The following is a 14,238-nucleotide window of genomic DNA, read 5'->3' as shown; positions in this document are numbered from 1 at the left end:
GGGAATCTCTCTGTCCCTAGACAGAACAATGAAAAGCATCTACTTCACTTGTTGTAACCAACTATTTGTTCATCTTTTACCTTTTTTCAGAATATTCCAAAACCCTCCCCCACATTAATAACCCAGGGATTCATATTTCTGATTTGAAGTCAGAGCTGCGACTGACAGTATGGGGGAGCCCAGTCTGGCTCACAGTGGCATTCTCTCTTGTGATTACAGACTCCATGATTATGGCACTGACTGGAACAGTCCTCAGAGCCATAGACGCTGAGGCCCTGGCAACTTTTGTGGTAGCACACCTTCTGCTCACCACACTTCGTGCCGGTGGCCACAATCTCAAATGGATTATGGCTTTCAATCTCAGTCACAGCAAGGTCACACCTTTCACCTCCCAAAATGATGGTGCACAGAGCCCTGGAGGAGGGACTTGTGTTTGCCCTGGAGCAGTACAGGTCCCCACACTTGTTGAAGCCCGCTTTGGCAGGATGGTCAGCTAATGTGCATTCTTTGGAAAGCTCAAGCCAAAAGCATCTGTCATCGGCCACACGTGATCCTGTGCCCCAGAGAGCCTCACACTGCTGCTTATAAGTGGGGCATTCCCCATTGTAACAGTAGCCTTCCCAGCATGGTGTGCCATTTTCTTTGTATACATTTTCTGGACACTTAGCCTGTCGGCCATTGCAGTACTCAGCCAGGTCACATACATCTTGAGCATCCCGACAGAGTTCTCCAACTGCTGTGAGATGACATGCCTCACAGCATTCCCCTTCGGCACAGTCAGTTCCTGGGGTCCGCCTGCAGTTCACAGGGTTACAGCACTGATTCACACACTCCTCTGGGGGACCACAATCACACTCCTCCCCTCGTTCCACAAACTTGTTCCCACACACAGGCCCTCCTTCAGTCTGCTCCAGGTCTGGGAAGTTGGTCAGGCAGTTGGCCCGGAATATAGTCCCCCTTAGGAACTTCTGCAGATTGTCCTTGCTACAGCTGCTGAACTGCTTGGGATAGGCATTGTCAACCCCTGTGGATTGCATGATACACCCACCTTCCATCTTGCTGACCTCACACTGGCAGCCCTTGATATTTTCATCATGGTCCATGCCAAGGTTGTGTCCCATTGCATGAGCTATAGAGGTTGCTAGTCCAAATGGATGTGACTCATGGTCCTGGTTCACACCACCAGAACCTAATATGCACATGGAACCCAGTCTGGCTAGTCCCACAACACCTCCCCCAAACTCCAGAGCTGTGATCAGCTGGGCATTATCATGCTTCTTCTTCTTGATAAGATTATTTTCCCTCCATTTTAGGAAGCTGTTCAGGGAAGACTGTATGTCATTGGTAATTACAGCCTTGTTACCTTTGTCCCATATTTCCAGGCCAATTAGGACCACACGGAAATTGAGCAGCTGATAAAACCTATCTATTTGATTCACGACCTCCTTCACCCTATTGCGTATATTCCATAGGTTTCCATATTTCTTGAACTCTGTGTACTCCACCACCACATAGAGCTCCACATAGTGAGGTTCTTTTGGGATAGATCCAGGTACCCATTTCCGGGGTATGTTGACTGTAGCCATCTTTGTCTCTAGTTCTTGTAGAGAGGCCCTGGAGACACCACAGGGACTCTTTTTCTTCTTGAAATACTCCCTGTAGACTACATGTTTCCCCTGAGCATTGCCATATCTCTCCCGGGTATTGCCACTTCTCTCCTGGATGCTGCCATATGTACCCTGGACTAGAGGCTCAATCAGATGGATGACAGGCCCAATCTGGAAAAAGCCCCGGATGCCATCACAGATGCTGATGCTGGCAGAGGAATTCTGTTGCCCCTCCACATTGCCCTGGTAGAAGCAGTGCTTTTCTTCCTTTGGCTGCTCAGTCACCTCTGTACCATTAGCCAAAGTGTACGTTTCCGTGTAGTCTGACCCCATCAGGTATCTGTTTCTAAAAAGGTGAAGGGTGAAGTTACTATCCCTCAGGCCTAGGTGGTAGCGGACAGTCTCAGGATACACGGCTACATCTGAAGAGAGTTCTCTCAGAATCCCTAAAATGGGTAATTGGAGAGGTTCAACCACTTCATACTGTTGCACGTGGGGAACTTGCAGCTCTGAAAAGTCCTGGTTCTCTCCAAGAGAGCTCCTCAAGCAGAAGAGGAGGAAATAGACACAGAAGCCGAGGTGACAGGGGAACATCATGTAGAGTGGACAATGTCTGCCACCTTCCTGGGGACTAGCACTGCCCAACCACCTCTAGGGGTGAGGATGTGACCATGCAGGACATGATGTGCCTCACTGTGCTGGGGCAGCTCCCTGGGCTGTGCTTTTCTCTGCCCCCCCCTGCCTCATCCTCCAGATACTTGTACTCGCCCCCTCCTGCTTATGCATGAGAATTGCATTACCTCACAAAGGGCTCTTCTCCCAGCAACCCTGTGAGACATTCCAGGAGCAGAACAAATTGAGACAATCACAGTCTGTCCAACTCTTATTTAATAATAGCAAAGAAGGGACGCCAGCTTCCATGTCTCCTCCAACCCAGCCAGTGCTGAATTCAGTTCAATTTCCTCAGGTTTGGAGGTTTTGTTTTGTCTGGTGCATATCGTAGGGGCCTCAATAAATATTTGTTGGATTGAATGTATAAAATGCTTAAGATCCGTTAGGTTCTATTCAAGAATTGTCACTGTTGACCTAAAACATTCCCAAAGGACTGCTGATGCAAAATGCCACCCACATTCAGAGAAAGAACTATAGAGCAAGAATGTAGAATGAAGCAGACTGTTTTCTCTTGTGTTATGTTTTGGTTTGGTTTTTCTCATGGTTTCTCCCATTTGTTTTAATTCTTCTATTCAACATGACTAATGTACAAATGTGTTTAATAAAAATGTATGTGTAGAACCCAGATAAGATTGCATGCCGTCTCAGGGAGGGAGGGAGGAGGGAAGGAGAGAAAATTTAAAACTAATGAAATTTTAAAAATAAATTGTTGCTATTTTCCTACAGATATCTTTGTTTGGCTTTCTCTCCTTAGGTGTCCTTTGACCTTTTTCACTGATGAGCATTTGGTTAACTTGCTCATAGGAAAAATGATTACAAGAATTTTGCTTTTTTTCCACATTTTCTTCTTCAGGGAAACCCTTGCAACAGAGGCACATGTGACTGTAGGATCAGAGGGTCTTTGATTTAGAGTTGGAAGGAACTTTGGATGCTATTAAGTCCAACCCCTACAGCTAAGTTCAGTGATTTGCTCAAGGATGTGTAGGGCAGTGAATGAAACAAAGGCTTTTTGATGCCAAATCCCAGCCCTCTTTGGACTATACTACCCTGACAGGCAGTGTGGTAAAGTGGAAAGAGCTCTGATTTTGATATTGGAAGCCCAGAGTTCAAATCCTGATTCTATGACTTTCTTCACTATGGGATCTTAGGCAAGTAACTATGCATCTCTTTGAGGTTCATTCTGTGAAGCTGTAATAGAAAACTTTGTACTATCCATCCTTTACAGACTATTCTGAGGCAAGTTCTCTGTAAACCTTAATATGATATATATGATCAAGTTATTAAATTCAAACTCCCATAAAAAACATACTAACTTAAAACAACAGTTATTTTGAAGGGTGCCCCATTTCTGTTGCCACAAGGTCCTACCCAGAAATTTAATAAATCCACTTTCCTTTAAATCCTGAGTACTCTCCCACATATAACTGATTATCCCTCCATCTCCAAGCCACCTTTCCCCCTTCCTTATTTCTGTCAGGGCTACTCCCATCATTCTAGACTTTCATTCAAAGTCCAACTCCAAGCAATCAACAGTTGTCATGTCTTGTCATTTTTGCGTTTACTACATCTCTCATATCTGTTCTTTTCTCTCCACTCTTGGAGCCACCACCTTTACAAATTTCTTGGATTAGTTCAATAGCTTTGTAATTGATCTCCCTGACTCTTTAAGTCTCTCTCCAATTATCCTCCACATAGCTGCAAGAGTGATAGTCCTAAATCATAGGTCTGACAGTATCACTTCCCTGCTCAAAAAACAGGATAAACTACAAAAACCAAAATGGCTGCATTTAAGGCCCTTTTCAATAACAGCCTATTTTTCCAGCCCTGTTCCAGTGCCTTCCCACTATTGATACTTCCAGTTTATTTTGTATGTAGCTTATTTGGACGTAGTTGTTTGCTTGTTATCTGCCCCCACCATACTATTGAGAGAAAGAACTTTATTTCCCTAGAGTTACAGTGACTGGCACATCATAGATGCATAATATGTATTTATTGACTGATACAGTGTCTACGCTTCACTGACTGTCCTAGTATTGTATACTTGCAGCACTCTTCTAACTTTATATCTTCTTCTTCCAGCTAACTTCATATTCTCCTCATTAAAGTTTTTTGAATTATTGAAATATGCAAACTGTTCAGCTCTGGTCATCTCAAATGAAGTTTGTCTATGGCATCCAATAGGTATATGTAGTGTGGATATCCCCTTGCTCTCCTACCTGGTATACTGGCATAGATTTTCCTTTACTGCCTTCCCCACACATTTTGCCCCATCAAGAGATCTTTTAAATCTATAGAAGAGGATCCAATGAAGGTTTGATCCATACCTATACTGCTGAATTAGAATATACACAATTGAAAGTGAAAGTGTCTTGACCAATGTGTCTTGTGATAAGGATTCTGACAGATGAGTGCCATTTTCCCTGTCTTATTGTCAATTGTTCCAGTTTCATAGGATCATATATGAGAACTGGAAAGCTGACTCTTTCTTGTTGGCCTCTGTTGTGGGCCAGACCTGACTCAGAATGGTCTGGTGGTTCAGGTTCAAAATTGGAACAAAATGAGACCATTATAGTCCATCCAACTTGACAAAAAAGACATTAATAATAACATGGAAAACATACTCTGCAAGAAGACAAAATGGTCTAAGTAGATGTAGCCCCCCTACCCTGTTTTGTTGCTGTGCCCCAAGGACTAAAGATCTTTTCTTTCTGACATATTTGAAATCTTCCATATTCCCTGTTTGTTGTCTCTCCCACAAGAATGTGAACTCCCAGAAAGCAGGAAGCATCTTACTTTTCTATTTTTTATATCCTCAGCACTTAACAAAGTACCTTCTACCTTCTAAGCACTTAATAAATGCTTTAATTCATTTGCTCATTCATTCATATATAGATCTGGGAGTCATCTGCAAACAGATGAGATAATCAAATCTGTAAGAGTGAATGGAGTCACTCTGTGGGATGGCACAAAAGGAGAAAATAACACTGGGTAAAGCCTTGGGATGTTATTGAAAGTTCTATTAACTCAGTGACCTATTGTTCCCAACCTGTTTGTCAATCAGTGTTGGGGAAGGTAACGCCAAGTCTTCAGCTTTTTGCATTACCTCCTCTTTGTCAAACACACACCCCCATCTGTGGCCTTTGTACCCTACCTGAAAATTGTCATTGTTTATGCTACCTTGGGGAGGAATTGAGATTTGAGGGTCCAACCTCTTCTGCTGAGGTGGACCTATCTAAATTGTCTTAAAGTTACGTATAAAAGCTGGCCCCACGTTGAAGCCAATGCTGATCTTCAATAATCAGCCTGTCAATGTCTTGCTCCCTTGACATACTCATGATAAAATCCTTTTAATTCTCTTTGACTTGAGTGTAAATCAGAGTGAAAACCCAAATGAAGAATTTTCCTTTCAACAGTCCACTCATGGTTAAGGGGCAGGAGACTGATGATGATCTAGGAAAGAAAACTAAGAAGGAACCAACAGGTAGGAGAAGCAGGAAAGAACAGTGCCACAGAAACCTATAGAGCAGAATATCCAAAAGGAGAGTGTGGTTAAAAGTATAGAGAGGTCAAAGAGAATGGATAAGTGAGAAAGTAACATGATGTCATGGAGTTCTTGACTTGGAGTCAGGAAGACTTGGGTTTTTTAATCCTACATGACCCTGAGCAAGATGCTAAACCTTTCTGTCTCAGTTTCTTCCTCTGTAAAATGAGGGAGTTAGACTTCATAATTTCTGAGCTCCTTTCCTGCCCTAAGTTCTATGATCTTGGTAATTATTGGTAATGTTGGAGAGAGAAGTTTCAGTTGCATGGTAGGGTCAGAAGACAGATTATAAAAGGTTGAGATATGAGAGAAAAGGAAGTGGAGGTTTCTTTTGCTACCACTCTTTTAATACCTATCACTGCCTTGCATTGGAATCTTAAAGTTTATATCTTCTGAACTCCACCATTTGTTTACTTATTATTTCTATGGAGAATAATGGGAGAGATATATACTATTATGATAATTACCATTTACCAATTGCCAATTGTTAATAGTTTAATGTCAATGTCGAGAAGGAATATGGCAAAGTACTCATGAGATCTGTGCTTGGCACTAGGCTACTTAACATTTCTATTAGTTAATTGTGTGACCTGGGTCTCAAGCCTAGAGATATGTACAAGATTTGTACACTCATTGGTAGAGAGAATGGCTACTCAATACCCCATGTCAGTGTGAGGGATTGAGTTAGCAAGTGCTTGAGAGAAGAAAGTCCATTCTTTTGGTTTCTGACTTGGAGTTAAAATACACGATTTGTTCAGGGGAAAGCTTCTTAGACTATGAAAGTCTCTTGGAAGTCAGCACGTAGAAGAGCCACCACCTCAAACATGTTCCTGTTTCTGGCCTGCCAAACTAGAGACTTTGGGGAACTTCTCTTTGGATGAGATTAGGAACTCTCTCACAGTTAAGATATTTCATTCCCAGTGGGAGAGCTCAGTCATTCTGTGTATTGTCTGGTATATTCTAATCTGTAATATCCCTAATTTCTGTTGGCTATCTTCTTGGATAAATAATTTTATTGACTTTTCAATATTTTTGACGGTCTTTGTAAAATTAGCATTTGATTACCTATATTATTAGCTATTTTTTCACTTTTATCTATCATCTCCCCAGTGAGAGTATAAACCTCTTGACTATTGGAATTGTGTTTTAGACTTCTTCCCTGGCAACTTGCTGGTACTTAGCAGTGTCTTGCATATAGCAGGAACTTAAATAATTGTTAATATCTTTATTAAACACACAGCTATATACAGGACATCCCAAAAGTCTTAAATATATAAGCTTAAATATATAACTTTTAAGGCTACATGGTGAATTTATAAATAATATGTGGTAAATATATAATATTTAAACTATAGCTTAAATGTAATTCCCTACAGCTTTTACTACACTCAAAACTGCACTAAGACTTTCAAGATGTCCTGTATAGTAGCAACTGTAGAGTATTATAAGCAGTACTAAAGGTGTTGGAGCTGACTCAGTGACACGGTGAGATGAGCAATGGGATGGCCCTCTAGGGTGCAGGTTCTGTCTCTAACTTCAGCCACTTCAGTCTTCACTTCATCACTTGAAGCCTATTTCCCTTTATGTAAAAGTGGAATGATACTATTTCTTCAGTCTGTGTCACGGTGCTCTTGTGAGATTTGCAAACCTTAAAGTACTGTAGAACTATAAAATATAATAACCATGATAATAATGGCTAGAGGTTAGCTAAGTTGGTCAGAAAAATCCAAAGTACATGATAAAAAAGCAAATGATTTTTGAACAGAATTTTTAAAATATAAGTTTATTCATCTTAGTTGTCAATATTCACTTCCATAAGATTTTTAGTTTCAAATTTTTCCCCTTCCTCCCTGCTCCTCAAGACAGTGTACAATCAGCTATAGGCTCTACTTATACATTCATATTAAACATTTTCACACTAGTCATGATGTAAAGAAGAATTAGAACTAATGGGGGGAAGCACAAGACAGAAGAAACAAAAAAAAAACAAAAGAAAAAGAGAGCAAGTAGTATGCTTCCATCTGCATTCAGACTCCAAATTTCTTTCTCTGGATGTGGGTAGCATTTTCCATCAGTGTTTTGGAATTGTATTGCTGAGAAAAGCTAAGTCTTTCAAAGTCAGTCAGTAATCACCCAGTGTGGCTGTTACTATGTACAATGTTCTGGTTCTGCTCATTTCACTCAGCATCAGTTCATATGAGTCTTTCCAAGCTTTTTCTGAAATCTGCCTGCTCATCATTTCTTATAGAACGATATTACATTCATATGTTTAGCCATTCCCTAACTGATGGGTGTTCCCTCAATTACCAATTCTTTTCTATCACAAAAAGAGCTGCTATAAATATTTTTGTACATATGGGTCTTTCCCCCATTTTTATGATCTCTTTGGGATACAGACTAGGATATGCACAGTTGGCCATGGTTCCAAATTGCTCTCCAGAATGGTTGGATCAGTTCGCAACCCCACCAACAATGCATTAGTGTTCTAATTTTCCCACATCTTCTCCAACATTTATTATTTTCCTGTTTTGTCATGTTAGCCAGTCTGATAGGTGTGCTATGATACCTCAGAGTTGTTTTGATTTGCATCTCTCTAATCAATAGTGATTTAGAACATTTTTTCATATAACTATAGATAGCTTTAATTTCTTCCTCTGAAAACTGTCTGTTCATATCCTTTGACCATCTATCAGTTGGGGAATGACTTAATTCAACTCAGTTCTCTAGAACTTTTAGAAATGAGGTGTTTATCAGAGACACTGGCTGTAAAAATTGTTTGCCAGCTTTCTGGGAATTAGAAGCTTCCCTTCTAATCTTGGTTGCATTGGCTGTGTTGTGCAAAAAACCTTTTCAATTGAACATAATCAAAATATCCATTTTGCATTTCGTAATGTTCTCTATCTCTTGTTTACTCATAAATTCTTCCCTATCCATCGATCTGACAGGTAAATTATGGAATAAACATTTTTAAGGTAAGAAAGGGAAGCGGATTGACCTAGTGGAGGGAGAGCTGACCTTGCAGTTAGGAAGATCTGGAGTCAAGTCCTGGCTCTAGGATGCACTAGCGATCTGACCTTGAACATATCACTTAATATTTCTGTGATCCAAGCACATCTTATGATTGTAAGCTGCAGAACAAATGCTGATTTGAATTGGTAGAGTTTCCTCACCTGGAGTAACATGTCACAAGTCTGGATTTTTTTAAAAAGATATATATGGTAAAGAAGGTAGAAGAACAGCATATGTGAAAAAAAATAGCAAATAGAAGCTCAAGTGATAGAAGTATGTTATATGGAGGATAATGGTAAGAAAGCTAGCTTAGTTACAGGAAAGATTCACAGAATCATAAATACGGAGCTGGAAAGGACCTCAGAAACCATCTAGTCCAACTCTTTCATTTTACAGATGAGGAAACTAAGGTCCAAGCAAGTTAAATGATCTGCCCAAGGTCACTCAGGTAATAAGCATCAGAGGCAGGATCTGAACACAGGTTCTCTGATTCTTAAGCCAGTGAACGTAAGAGTGAGTGTACTATACACTCTCCATTTAATTACTGGGCATAATAAGGGATAAGAATCATTATTTAGGGAGTAAAGTGTCCTTGAAGCCCATCACCTGGAGTCTAGCTGTGACAAACAAATGAATTAGAGGCTTCAGAGAAATGACATTGTTTAAATAACATTAATGGAATACTGTTTATTGTAGCTTGCCATAAGATACCCTTGAGCAAGAGCATATTTGATTCATGTTGTAATCCAGGCATCAGATGTTTAGAATTTGAACAGTAGCTGGAATTAATTTGAATGGAATTGCTAAGGGTAAATAAAGGACCATATTTTTCTTAAAATGTAAAGAAATGTGAAATAGCATGAATAGAATGGGGAATACAATGGAAACAGATTCAGAGAACCCCAACTAAGCACGCACTGAACATGAACCAACCACAATACGTAATGTTGTTTTGAAGTTATGATGACACACAGGAAGCAGGAAGTGATCCAGATGTTATTATGCACATATTGTTTACGTCCTTGGATTCCTTATTACTTAGTATTGCCTGGTGACAGTAGGCTGACCTACTAAACAACCAACGCTGGGATTTTGTGACCTTTTACTTTTCTCAACAAAGTAGCCATTAAACAGAATATTTACTTAGTGCTAGGACACTTAGACAACTGTATAGCATATGGGGGAGAAAAGGACATTGAAATACTGATCAGAGACTTTGGGCAGACAGAAGACATAAACATGCAAAGGTGAATTATTATATAAAGTCATGTTTGATTAAATGCCAGTTAAATGAATTCCATAGCTTTAGTTGCATGTCATAAATTAATCATAGTTCTCCTGCTTTCAGTATTGGAAACAGCTGAAATAAATGAGAATTTTTCCTATTGTCCTTAAAGTGCTATCCAAATTTACTTCAATATTTCAAAAAATCCATGATTTTATCATTGTGGATGATTCCTTGACTGACAGGTTAAAACTTCAGCATGCCTTAGGAGACAGACTTTTTTTTTTTTGAGTGTGAAAAATAAAACATGACATGTTTTCATTGTGAATATAAAAACAAAGGGATTGTGGTTGCAAAAACCTTTTTGAATCTTACCTTCACAAATAATAATACAAAGGAATATAACATTATCATTGGACTTATGGCTTGCAGATATTCAAATAAAGTGGTAAACACCTTGTGGATTCTATGGAGATATGGCCAAGATAATAGCAATATTGGTTGGATTCAGAAGTGATTGAATGAAAGGACACAAAGAATAAGGACTCAAAGATGAGCAATTCTTCCTAACAATTAGATTTATTAAAAAAAGATATAATAGGGTGTATTGAGAGGTGGTGGGTTACCCTACTGAAACTCTTAAAGCTGAAGCCAGATAACCATTATCTCTCCTTTATGGTGAGAGACTCACTTTGATTATGGATTGAGCGAGTCTGACTCAGATTGGTCCCCCTGGTATTTTAGTCTAGATATTGGAACAAAATAAGATACTTATAGATCATTAAGCAGTTAACAAAACCACAGCAGAAGGATATTAAACAAGAATATGCACTGAAGACTTCTGCAGTTGATTCAACTTCACTTGGCCTGAGTTACCAGTTGTGATCCACCAAAATCAAAACATTTTGAGAGTTCCTTGTGATGAGAAAGTGATGTCAACAATCTGAGCCTTTAATCTCCTGAATCAACCAAGTCTTGAGGAAACTCTCGATACTTTTTAAGGAAAAAACTAGCCTATCTTGCAGAGGAGGGATTAAGATATTGCTTCTACCACACTAATGACGGCTGCTGGGTTACTTTCTAACTGTGAGATTCTGTGATTCTAGTGGAGTGCCCTCTCTTTAGTCCTGCACTGTTCAATATCCCTCTCCCCAACTAATCACAGAGAGCCCAGGCATCTGGATTGAATTGATCAATCAAAAATAAACTAGAGATGAACAAGTCATCAGGCTGAAAGAAGCATAGGATGTTTGGGTCACTGGATGCAAGCAGTGACACCATGAAGGAAACATTTTGTTATTGGCTAAAACAATTAGGTATGACTCAAGACCTATATATAATACAGCAAACTAGTTTAGAATCACACATTATATCAGCAGTGAATGGTAGTTGGAGCCAGACTGAAAACCTTCTGAGAGAATTACCTCTTGGGTAGTGGGGAGAAGCATGAGATTCTCTTCTCCTCTCCCATTAACCAGGTGATGATCTTAAGGTCAGAAGACCTGGACCTCCCATTGGCATCAGTAGTAGAGTCCTCAGAAAAGGTAGAGGCTGATGGAAGCATCTGCATTGGGAGCTGAAAGACATACTGAGAATAAACTAGACAGATTAAGGCAAAATAGCTTGGAGGAGCCTGGCTCTTTTGGCCAGAGAGTACAGGCTATGGACTCTATAAATTCACCAGTTCTTAGAGGCCAACAGAGAGCTGTACTGGGGGAAACTTCATGGAGCTTCTATAAAGTGAGAAAAGGTCTTCCAGTAACCAGGAGTTAAAAGTTATCCCTTTGCCACACAGATTCCATAGACAATTGCATCACTACTATTTTAATATAAGTTTGAGGCCACTTTCCGTTGGGAAGTTCTCCCAGGAACTTGTGTGTACAAGAGTTTACCCCTGGAAAACTACTAATCCAACCACTCTGGAGAGCAATCTAGAATTATGCCCAAAGGGCTATAAAACTGTCCATACTCTTTGATTCAGTAATGCCACTACTAGGTTTGTATCCCAAAGAGATAATTTAAAAAAGGCAAAGGACCCACATGTACAAAAATATTTATAGTCACTCTTTTTGTGATGGCAAAGAACTGGAAATTGAGGGGATGCCCATTAACTGGGGGATGGCTGAATAAGTTGTAGCATGTGAGTGTAATGGAACGCTACTGTTCTATAAGAAATGATGAGCAGGTAAATTTCAGAAAAACCTGAAAAGACTTACATGAACTGATGCTAAGTGAAGTGAGCAGAACCAGGAGAACATAATAACAGCAATATTTTCTGATGACCAACTTTGAATAATTTCTCTATTCTCAGCAATGCAAAGATCTAAGACAATTCCAAAAGACTCACGATGAAAAATGCTGTCCACATCCAGAGAAAGAACTATGAAGTCTGAATGTATATCGAAGCATACTATTTTTTTCTTTCTCTTTTTCTCTTTTGTTCTGATTCTTCTTTCACAACATGACCAATGTAGAAATATGTTTATTATGATCGTATTATGTATTTGTATACTGATAATCTTTTTGCTTATTGTTAATATAATTTTGCTTCTTAAGGGGGGGAATATCCCCACCCATTAATGGGCTTGCTCATTAAAGGGAGTTTCATTAGGGAAGATTTGTAGGAAGGCCCATACCTTTTGTTAATTTTCTAATGAGACACTGGGTCACAAGGGGTTGTGCCCTCTGGATCTGAAAAGAATATATATACTCTGAGGGGAGGTTCTGCTTTGGGGCTTAGTTTTGAAAGAAGGTTTGTATTCCAGATGAGACTCTGGGGAGCTGGTAAGCAGCCCCCTAGCTTTGAAAATTCAGATGTTGGTGCTTCCCTCTCTGGTAACTACGTACATATATAATGGTCAGATAATTGGAAGCCTGTCTTGATCTTTATTTCTTTTCTTGTATTTTTCTCTATTGGTGAATGATATATGTACTTCATTAAAGGAGATTGTTAACCCCTAAAAAGTTGCCTTTCATTTTGAAAAGCAGATCAAAGAACCTGTGATAGCAGGACCCCTCTGTATATTGGGGTGCTTACATATATGTAGCCTTTATCAGATTGCATGCTGTCTTGAGAAGGGGAGAGGACAGAGAGGGAGAAAAAAATTTGGAACTTAACAATCTTATAAAAGTGAATGTTGAAAAAAAATTAAATAAAAAAACAAAAAAAAAGAGTTTACCCCCAGGTTGGGGGAAATTGTTTCTGTAATAACTTATCCTACCATGCTGGCTTAATAAATTTCCTAAGGGCTAATTTAAGGCTGGCTAAATAATCAATGGGGAACACATTGCTGATGAGTGATGATATTAGAAAACCCCAGTTCTTCAAGGTTATTCATAGACTCTTGGAGAGAGTGGTAGTCAGCCACTTTGTGGGGATCTAGCCTGTGAATGCAAGTAAAGATTGGAGGAAGGGAATTCCCTTCCTATTGGGAATGTTATTCTGTTAATTCTCACAGTTTTAGGGATAACTCCTTTGTTTGAATCCTTTATCATTGACTTTGATCACTGAACTCACTGCTGGTAGAATGTGTAATTCTGATCTAGGTTTTAGTTTGCTGTGTATGTCTCTGTGTGAGTGTGTGTGTGTGTGTGTGTGTGTGTGTGTGTACAAACACAGACATATTCAGAAGTATGTCTGATCCTTTCAGCCAATCACAATCATTGTGTGACATCATTATTTTTCATCCAATGATCCAAAGCCCCCATTCTTTCAAATTGGTTAGAACTTATTCACACCTAGCTTACTGTTGAGAGATTCACTCCAGATGCCTTGGCCCTCTGTGACTAGTGTTCATCCTTCATTTTCGAAAAAGACCATGACATCAGAGAAATGATGACATGACTTGCATTTGACTTTGTTTTGAGTGAGGGAAGGTTGTGCAAGGTCACCAACCTCACCTTCTCCTCCTGAGCCATCTGGGTCCAGTGACCAGATATTCATCAGGATGACTGGAGATGGCCCATGGTCTTCTGTGACTAATTAGGAGTGGAAGTACATCCTCATCCTTATATTATCAATAACTTGCCTTTAGAATGGATTCTTTTTCATGCATGGGTTGTTCTAGATCCACTGTGAAGTCCCTTTAAATTCTGAAAGTCATTGATTCTTTAGTAATTATACATGTGGATTTCATTTTTTTATGTTTTAAATTTTTTAATATATAATTTATTTTTCAGTTCTC

The 14,238-nt window shown here is 39.5% G+C and overlaps 1 pseudogene across 1 annotated transcript; it reads right to left on the bottom strand.

Annotated features, from left to right (window-relative positions):
• Positions 1-48: 48 nt before the first annotated feature.
• On the bottom strand, positions 49-2,393 carry LOC140513211 (disintegrin and metalloproteinase domain-containing protein 8 pseudogene; annotated as a pseudogene). The gene has a single exon (XR_011970115.1). The product of XR_011970115.1 is annotated as a disintegrin and metalloproteinase domain-containing protein 8 pseudogene (transcript).
• Between the last annotated feature and the right edge of the window lie 11,845 nt (positions 2,394-14,238).

Source organism: Notamacropus eugenii, chromosome 7, assembly GCF_028372415.1.
Source record: "Notamacropus eugenii isolate mMacEug1 chromosome 7, mMacEug1.pri_v2, whole genome shotgun sequence".
Classification (NCBI taxonomy): Eukaryota; Metazoa; Chordata; class Mammalia; order Diprotodontia; family Macropodidae; genus Notamacropus; species Notamacropus eugenii.
Note: the sequence above shows the minus strand (reverse complement) of the source record. Positions and strands in the feature narration are given on the sequence as shown.